This window comes from Triticum aestivum, chromosome 7A (assembly GCF_018294505.1).
Source record: "Triticum aestivum cultivar Chinese Spring chromosome 7A, IWGSC CS RefSeq v2.1, whole genome shotgun sequence".
Lineage (NCBI taxonomy): Eukaryota > Viridiplantae > Streptophyta > Magnoliopsida > Poales > Poaceae > Triticum > Triticum aestivum.
Genome location: NC_057812.1, coordinates 483,621,777 through 483,631,480, shown reverse-complemented (window position 1 = coordinate 483,631,480; position 9,704 = coordinate 483,621,777).

Genomic DNA, 9,704 nt, shown 5'->3' with positions numbered 1-9,704 from the left:
GAGCTATAAGTGTATGAAAGCTCAACAAAAGAAACTACTAGGTGTGCATCCAACTTGCTTGCTCACGAAGACCTACGGCATTATGAGGAAGCCCATCATTGGAATATACAAGACAAGTTCTATAATGAAAGATTTCCACTAGTATATGAAAGTGACAATATAGGAGACTCTTTATCATGAAGATCATGGTGCTACTTTGAAGAACAAGTGTGGTAAAAGGATAGTAGTATGGTCCCTTTTTATTATTATTATATTTTTAGGGCCTTCTTTTTTTTATTTGGCCTTTCTCTTTTGGGGGGACAATACTCTATGAATGATGATCATCACACTTCTATTTATTTACAACTCAATGATTACAACTCGATACTAGAACAAAGTATGACTCTATATGAATGCCTCCGGCGGTATACCGGGATAGCAATGATGCATGAGTGACTTGTACGAAAGAATTATGAACGGTGGCTTTGCCACAACTAAAATGTCAACTACATGATCATGCAAAGCAATATGACAATGATGGAGCGTGTCATAGTAAACGGAACGGTGGAAAGTTGCATGGCAATATATCTCGTAGTGGCTATGGAAATGCCATGATAGGTAGGTAGGGTGGCTGTTTTGAGGAAGGTATATGGTGGGTGTATGATACCGGCGAAAGGTGCGCGATATTAGAGAAGCTAGCAATGGTGGAAGGGTGAGAGTGCGTATAATTCATGGACTCAACATTAGTCATAAAGAACTCACATACTTATTGCAAAAATCTATTAGTTATTGAAGCAAAGTACTACGTGCATGCTCCTAGGGGGATAGATTGGTAGGAAAAGACCATCGCTCGTCCCCGACCGCCACTCATAAGGAAGACAATCAATAAATAATTCATGCTCCAACTTCTTCACATAACGGTTCACCATACGTGCATGCTATGGGAATCACAAACTTCAACACAAGCATTTCTCAAATTCACAATTAATCAACTAGCACGACTGTAATATCACCATCTCCATATCTCAAAACAATTATCAAGTATCAAACTTCTTATAGTATTCAACACACTCATAAGAAGAAGAAAATTATTAATCTTGAATGCCTAACATAATTAAAGCAAATTACCATGCTGTTTTGTAGGACTCTCAAAATAATCTAAGTGAATCATGATAGAACAATAATTTCTATGAAACAAATTCACCACCGTGCCCTAAAAGATATAAGTGAAGCACTAGAGCAAAAACTATATAACTCAAAAAATATAAGTGAAGCACATAGAGTATTCTAACAATTTCCGAATCATGTGTGTCTCTCTCAAAAGGTGTGTACAGCAAGGATGATTCTGAAAAACTAACAAATAAAGACTCAAATAATACAAGACACTCCAAGCAAAACACATATCATGTGGTAAATAAAAATATAGCTCCAAGTGAAGTTACCGATGAAAGTAGACGAAAGAGGGGATGCCTTCCGGGGCATCCCCAAGCTTGGGCTTTTAGGTGTCCTTATATTATCTTGGGGTGCCATGGGCATCCACAAGATTAGGCTCTTGCCACTCCTTGTTCCATAATTCATCAAATCTTTTACCCAAAACTTGAAAACTTCACAACACAAAACTTAAAGTAGAAAATCTCGTGAGCTCCGTTAGCGAAAGAAAACAAAACACCACTTCAAGGTACTGTAATGAACTCATTATTTATTTATATTGGTGTTAAACCTACTATATTCCAACTTCTCTATGGTTTATAAACTATTTTACCAGCCATAGATTCATCAAAATAAGCAAACAACACACGAAAAACAGAATCTGACAAAAACAGAACAGTCTGTAGTAATCTGTAGCTAACGCAAGTTCTGGAACACCAAAAATTCTAAAATAAATTTATGGACATGATGAATTTATCTATTAATAATCTGCAAAACGAATTAACTAAATATAACTTTCAAAATAAAAATGGCAGCAATTCTCGTGAGCGCTAAAGTTTCTGTTTTTTACAGCAAGATTAAAAAGACTTTCCCCAAGTCTTCCCAACGGCTCTACTTGGCACAAACACTAATTAAACACAAAAAACACAACCAAAACAGAGGATAGATAATATTTATTACTAAACAGGAGCAAAAAGTAAGGAATAAAAATAAAATTGGGTTGCCTCCCAACAAGCGCTTTTCTTTAGAGCCTTATAGCTAGGCCTAAGATTTCAACGATGCTCACATGAAAGACAAGAATTGAAGCACAAAGAGAGCATCATAAAACACGTGACAAATACATCTAAGTCTAACATACTTCCTATGCATAGGCATCTTATAGGCAAACAAATTATCAAGGTAAGCAAAAACTAGCATATGCAAGGAAGCAGAAAGAAACAATAGCAATCTCAGCATAACGAGAGGTAATTTAGTAACATGAAAATTTCTACCACCATATTTTCCTCTCTCATAATAATTACATGTAGGATCATAAGAAAATTCAACAAAATAGCTATCACATAAAATATTTTCAACACGATCCACATGCATGCAAAGTTGACACTCTTCCAAAATAGTGGGATTAACATTAACTAAAGTCATGACTTCTCCAAACCCACTTTTATCAAAAACTTCATAAGATTGAACATTTTTTAAATATGTGGGATCTAAAGTTGACACTCTTCCAAACCCACTTTCAATAATATTGCAAACACTATTATCAGTCTCATATTCATCATGGGGCTTAAATAAATTTTCAATATCAAAAGAAGAATCACCCCAATCATGATCATTGCAACAAATAGTAGTCATAGCAAAACTAGCATCCCCAAGCTTAGGGTTTTGCATATCATTAACACAATTTACATTAAGAGAATTTATAATAACATCATTGCAATCATGCTTTTCATCGAAGGAACTATCAAGTATGGGTGCAATAGCAACGATCTCATGTTTAACATAAGGAACTATAGCAAATTCATCTTCATAAATATTGGCATCATGGCCACAAGTATAGCAAGCATCATGTTCATTAAGGGATATTTCAATCAAATCATCGGAATCATAATTATCTATAGATTCATGCATATCATTATTTTCTTCCGAAGCAACGGTCATTCTTTCAACAAATTCTTTGACATGGACATTATGAGCATAGTTTTCATAGCAATATTTAAGTATGTCAAAATTTTCAGATTCGTAGAGAGTAATATCATACTTTTCAATCAAATAAGCAACTTCATAAGCACCCTTAAAAGCAACAAATTCTTCACTTCGTTCGATATCGTAGTAACTATAAACACCCTTTGCATAAGAAGATAAGATTTCAATATCATTAAACTCACATAGGTAGGGGAGGTGTTTTTTAGGGTTCTTAGAGCAACAAGTAAAATCAAAAATTTCACAAAGATTCCAAGCATAACACAGCAATCTGTTTATTTGATTCCATAAGAGTCTCCCTTTTTCAGACAAACGGTGACGCACAAAATGAGCATGCTCATCTAAAGATTTCCCATCAACTAGGCTAGTTGGGGTTTCAGCACGAGCGCATAAGGATCGAAGATGATCTAAGTAGAACACTTTAAGTGGATCCATATCAATAGATTTTAGCAAGCAAAGATGCAAGCAAATAGAAGGCACATGGAAACACAAACAAGGATACATACGGGAAGAAGGCAAACAAAAGAAGAGGCAAATAAAATGGCAAGGGTGAAGTGGGGGAGAGGAAAATGAGAGGCAAATGGTAAATAATGTAATGCGGGAGATAAGGGTTTGTGATGGATACTTGGTATTTTGACTTTTGCAAAGACTCCCCAGCAACGGCGCCAGAAATCCTTCTTGCTACCTCTTGAGCACTGCGTTGGTTTTCCCTTGAAGAGGAAAGGGTGATGCAGCAAAGTAGCATAAGTATTTCCCTTAATTTTTGAGAACCAAGGTATCAATCCAGTAGGAGGCCACGCACGAGTCCCTCGCACCTACACAAATAAATAAAATCCTCGCAACCAACGCAATAAAGGGGTTTTCAATCCCTTCACGATCACTTACAAAAGTGAGATCTGATAGATATGATAAGATAATATTTTTGGTATTTTTATGATAAAGATGCAAAGTAAAGAAAGCAAAATAAACGTAAAATGAAATAGCTTGTTGACGGAAGATTAATATGATGGAAAATAGACCCGGGGGCCATAGGTTTCACTAGTGGCTTCTCACGAGAGCATAAGTATTACGATGGGTAAACAAATTACTGTTGAGCAATTGACAGAATTGAGCATAGTTATGAGAATATCTAGGTATGATCACGTATATAGGCATCACGTCCGAGACAAGTAGACCGACTCCTGCCTGCATCTACTACTATTACTCCACACATCGACCGCTATCCAGCATGCATCTAGAGTATTAAGTTCAAAAGAACAGAGTAACGCTTTAAGCAAGATGACATGATGTAGAGGGATAAAATCATGCAATATGATATAAACCCCATCTTGTTATCCTCAATGGCAACAATACAATACGTGCCTTGCTGCCCCTACTGTCACTGGGAAAGGACACCGCAAGATTGAACCCAAAGCTAAGCACTTCTCCCATTGCAAGAAAGATCAATCTAGTAGGCCAAACCAAACTGATAATTCGAAGAGACTTGCAAAGATAACCAATCATACATATAAGAATTCAGAGAAGATTCAAATATTGTTCATACATAAACTTGATCATAAACCCACAATTCATCGGTCTCAACAAACACACCGCAAAAAGAAGATTACATCGAGTAGATCTCCACAAGAGAGGGGGAGAACTTTGTATTGAGATCCAAAAAGAGAGAAGAAGCCATCTATCTAATAACTATGGACCCGTAGGTCTGAAGTAAACTACTCACACTTCATCGGAGAGGCTATGGTGTTGATGTAGAAGCCCTCCGTGATCGATGCCCCCTCTGGCGGAGCTCCGGAAAAGGCCCCAAGATGGGATCTCACTGGTACAGAAAGTTACGATGGTGGAATTAGGGTTTTGGCTCCGTATCTGGTAGTTTGGGGGTACGTAGGTATATATAGGAGGAAGAAGTACGTCGATGGAGCAACTTGGGCCCCACGAGGGTGGAGGGCGCGCCTGGGGGTGTAGGCGTGCCCCCCTACCTCGTGCCCTCCTCGTTGCTTTCTTGACGTAGGGTCCAAGTGTAGCGCCCCGAGACCGATGTGCCAGGTGTCGTTCAGTTATTTGCTGTTGCTGCATTGTCTTTGCTTGTATGTCATGCATTGCATATCATGTCATCATGCGCATTTCATTTGCATACGTGTTCGTCTCATGCATCCAAGCATTTTCCCTGTTGTCCATTTTGCAATCCGGCATTCCGTTCTCCTCCTGTGGTCATTTCTACCTTTCTTTCGTGTGTGGGGATTAAACATTTCCGGATTGGACCGAGACTTGCCAAGCAGCCTTGGTTTACTACCGGTAGACCGCCTGTCAAGTTTCGTACCATTTGAACTTCGTTTGATACTCCAACGGTTAACCGAGGGACCGAGAAGGCCTCGTGTGTGTTGCAGCCCAACACCCTTCCATTTTGGCCCAAAACCTACCTAACTCTGCTCCATCATCTAGAGCGTTCGATCACGATCGCGTGGCCGAAAACCGCACCTCATTTGGACTCTCCTAGCTCCCTCTACCTATAAAAGAGCACCCCTCCCCGAAATTTCGGATCAATTCGCGGATGAAACCCTAATCCTCTTCCCCTCTCGCCCGCCGGACATGTCCGTCCCGGCCGGACGAGATCGCGCCTTCGCCCCGGGCGAATCCGAGATCCACACGTGGACGTCGCCGTCCCACCGCCGTCGCGGCCCGCGGAGCCCATCCAGGGCCCGCGCGGGCCCAGTTTCGCCGCCGGCGCACGGGAGCGCCCGACCGCGCCCGGCTCCCCTTCGCCTTGCCGGAGCATCGCCGGCCGCCTCGCTGACCACCCTCGCCGGTGAACCCCCAGGCAGGAGCTCAGCTGCCCCTCCTCTTCATCTCCCTGCCTCTCCCTAACCTCTCTCCTCTCCCCTGCAGCGATCCTCGCCGCCACCGCCACGGATCCGGCGGGATCTGGCCCCCACCGCCCGGATCCTTCCATCCCCGATGGGATCTGCCTCCCTCCTCCGCCGGAGACCCGTTGCCGCCTCGCCATTGACCTAGGGCACCGCCGCCCTGTTCCTGTTCGTGCGCCAGGCGCGAGGAGGACGACGCCCTCGCTCGGGTGGGCCGCCTTGGCCTCCCAGGCCCAGCATCGTCGGCCTGCCTCCTCCTCCTTCACGGGCCGAAGCCCATTGGTGAGGCCACACCCCAGCGCCCCGCCTCTATTTTTTTTTCCTCCTGTTAGGCCAGCTTGATTCGGCCCAAGTCACTGTTTTTATTTCGCGAACGAATTTACTAATTTTCCAGAGAAAACCTGTTTTACAGAAAAGTCCCCCTGGTTCATGCATTTAATAACTCATTAACCGTGCATCAGATTAAAATGTTTTATATATGAAACTTGCTCAGAAATTTGTGTAGATTAATAATATCCAACTTTCATCTATGTTTGAAATGTTAAAAATGTTGTTTGCATTAATTTGCTCCTATGCCATGTTAAAATGATTTAATTCATAACTAAATAATCGTAACTCGGAATTTAATAATCTTTATATGTAAATGGGGTAGAAAAATGCCTAGTTTATCATGGTGACCTTATTTTGCATGTTTAACAACTCTAAAATTGTGTTTAGGGCAGATCAGTACCAAACCTTAAATTATGCATATGAGGATTTTCTGGAATTGTTGTTTGTTGTTCCGGCCTCATTTAAACTTGCCTAAATTAGATAGTTTCATCATGTTTCACCTCTTGCCATGTTAATCAACATTTAATATTGTTGGGGTACATAAACGAGAGAGAACTAAATAATTGTTGTGGTGTTTTGTCAATATGCATCCCGATGCATATTGAGCTCCACTTAATTTGTAGGATTGCTTGTGCATTTTGCCATGCCATGCCTCATTAAACCGGACATGCATCATACTTGATTGTGCATCATGCCATGATTATGTGGTGGCTGTTTACCATGTTGTTTGCTTCTTTCCGGTGTTGCTTCTTCGGGTTGGTTCCGATAACGTCGCGTTTGTGAGGAACCGTTCGTCTTCGTCCGTTTGTCTTCTTCATGGACTCGTTCTTCTTCCTTGCGGGATCTCAGGCAAGATGATCATACCCTCGAAATCACTACTATCTTTGCTATGCTAGATGATCGCTCTTTTGCTATGCCCATGCTACGATGCCTACCATTTGCATGTCAGCCTCCCAAATTGCCATGTCAAACCTCTAACCCACCATGTCCTAGCAAACCGTTGATTGGCTATGTTACCGCTTTGCTCAGCCCCTCTTATAGCGTTGCTAGTTGCAGGTGAAGATTGGAGGTCGTTCCTTGTTGGAATATTTATTTACTTGTTGGGATATCACTATATATCTTATTTAATTAATGCATCTATATACTTGGTAAAGGGTGGAAGGCTCGGCCTTATGCCTGGTGTTTTGTTCCACTCTTGCCGCCTTAGTTTCTGTCATATCGGTGTTATGTTACCGGATTTTGCGTTCCTTACGCGGTTGGGCTATAATGGGAACCCCTTGACAGTTCGCCTTAAGTAAAGCTCTTCCAGCAATGCCCAACATTTGTTTTACCATTTGCACTAACAACCTACCACCTTCCCTTGGGTTTTCGCGAGCCCGAGGGTCATCTTTATTTTAACCCCCCCGGGCCAGTGCTCCTCTGAGTGTTGGTCCGAACTAGAGTCATGTGCAGCGCCCCCTCGGGGAAACTCGAGGTTTGTTTTTAGTTGTACGGAGCGCTCATCTGAGTGTGCCCTGAGAAAGAGATATGTGCAGCTCCTATCAGGATTTGTCGGCACATTCAGGCGGTGTTGCTGGTTTAGTTTTACCCCGTCGAAATGTCTTGTTGTACCGGGATACCGAGTCTGATCGGAATGTCTCGGGAGGAGGTCTATTCCTTCGTTGACCGTGAGAGCTTGTGATGGGCTAAGTTGGGACACCCTGCTGGGATTTGAACTTTCGAAAGCTGTGCCCGCGGTTATGGGCAGATGGGAATTTGTTAATGTCCAGTTGTAGATAACTTGAACCTTAATTAATTAAAATGAATCAACCGTGTGTGTTACCGTGATGGCCTCTTCTCGGCGGAGTCCGGGAAGTGGACACGGTGTTGGAGTAATGTTTGCGCAGGTTGCTCTCTAGTTTCTCGCTCGCGCTTTGCCTCCTCTTCTCGCTCTCTTTTGCGAATAAGTTAGCCACCATATATGCTAGTCGCTTGCTGCAGCTCCACATATATATTGCCTTACCCTTCCTATAAGCTTAAATAGTCTTGATCGCGAGGGTGCGAGATTGCTGAGTCCCTGTGGCTCACAGATACTATAACTCCAGATGCAGGTCCAGGTGATTCCGCTCTAGGTGACGAGTACGAGCTCAAGTGGGAGTTCGACGAGGACTCTCAGCGTTACTACGTTTCCTTTCCCGATGATCAGTAGTGGTGCCCAGTTGGGGCTGATTGGGACCGTGTCGCATGTTGGGTTCTCTTCTATTATGGCACCGTAGTCGGGCCATGAGTGTTTTGGATGATGTAATGTTATTTATGTACTTGATTGACGTGGCGAGTGTAAGCCAACTATGTTCTCCCCTTTATTATTCATATTACATGGGGTGTTGTGAAGATTGCCTAACTTGTGACATATGCCTTCAATGCGATTATGTCTCTAAGCCGTGCCTCGACACGTGGGAGCTATAGTCGCATCGAGGGTGTTACAAGTTGGTAATCAGAGCCTTCCCCGACCTTAGGAGCCCCATTGCTTGATCGTTTTTAGCGGCCGAGTTGTGTCTAGAAAAAATGTTTTGAGTCAATTAGGAATTATATATCAGAGAGTTTAGGAATTCTTTTTACTTCCCAGTCCCTTCATCGCTCTGGTAAGGCATCCTGACGTAGAGTTTTGACTCTTCTCTTCTCAAATTTCACTAAAAAAAATTTAGGATCACGCGGGTATCTTGGAATCGTTCCGATGGTTTTATGACGAGAACATTGTCTTGGTGCCTCCTGTCAGGGGTTTTGTGGAAGTGTCCAGGGGAGTTGAGCTCTTAGGTGTTGTCATCATAATTTTATCGTTGCAATTCTGGAATACCTGAGTTTAGTACGCCGACATCGAAAATCTCTTTTATGCGGTTGTTGGTGAGATAACCTCGACGCCACCCACTACTGGGGCGGGAGTTCGGGAGTATCGCCATAACTTGTATAACGGATGCTTTTCGAAGGTTGAGGTAGATGATTTCTGAAGGTTTCTTGGTTATGTGTTGAAGGATGGATACAGCTGGATGTAGGATTTGCTAGTTTTGGGTGAGATATTATGCTTCCCCTATATCCCCAACACCTGATTGCATAACTGGAAAGGTTCAGGAGTTTCATAGGTGGGAATTCAAGTAGCTCTTAGGATATCTTTACGACAAATGTATGATATGAAATTGGGGTTCGACGTCTAGTGGTCCACCTATTCACGGTCGGTTTTACAGTGGTCTCGTTGTGTCTTAAAGAGTCCTTGGCTATGCCGACTCGGGGACGCTTCGTATGTCATGTGCACTGCCTTGTACATGATGGTGATGTACGATCGAGCCCGTGTAGGCCCCACCACAAAAATTTTGGACGAAATCTCTATCATATGTTTGTTCCGGCTTATTCTGCAAGCCAATCCTTTGTCTT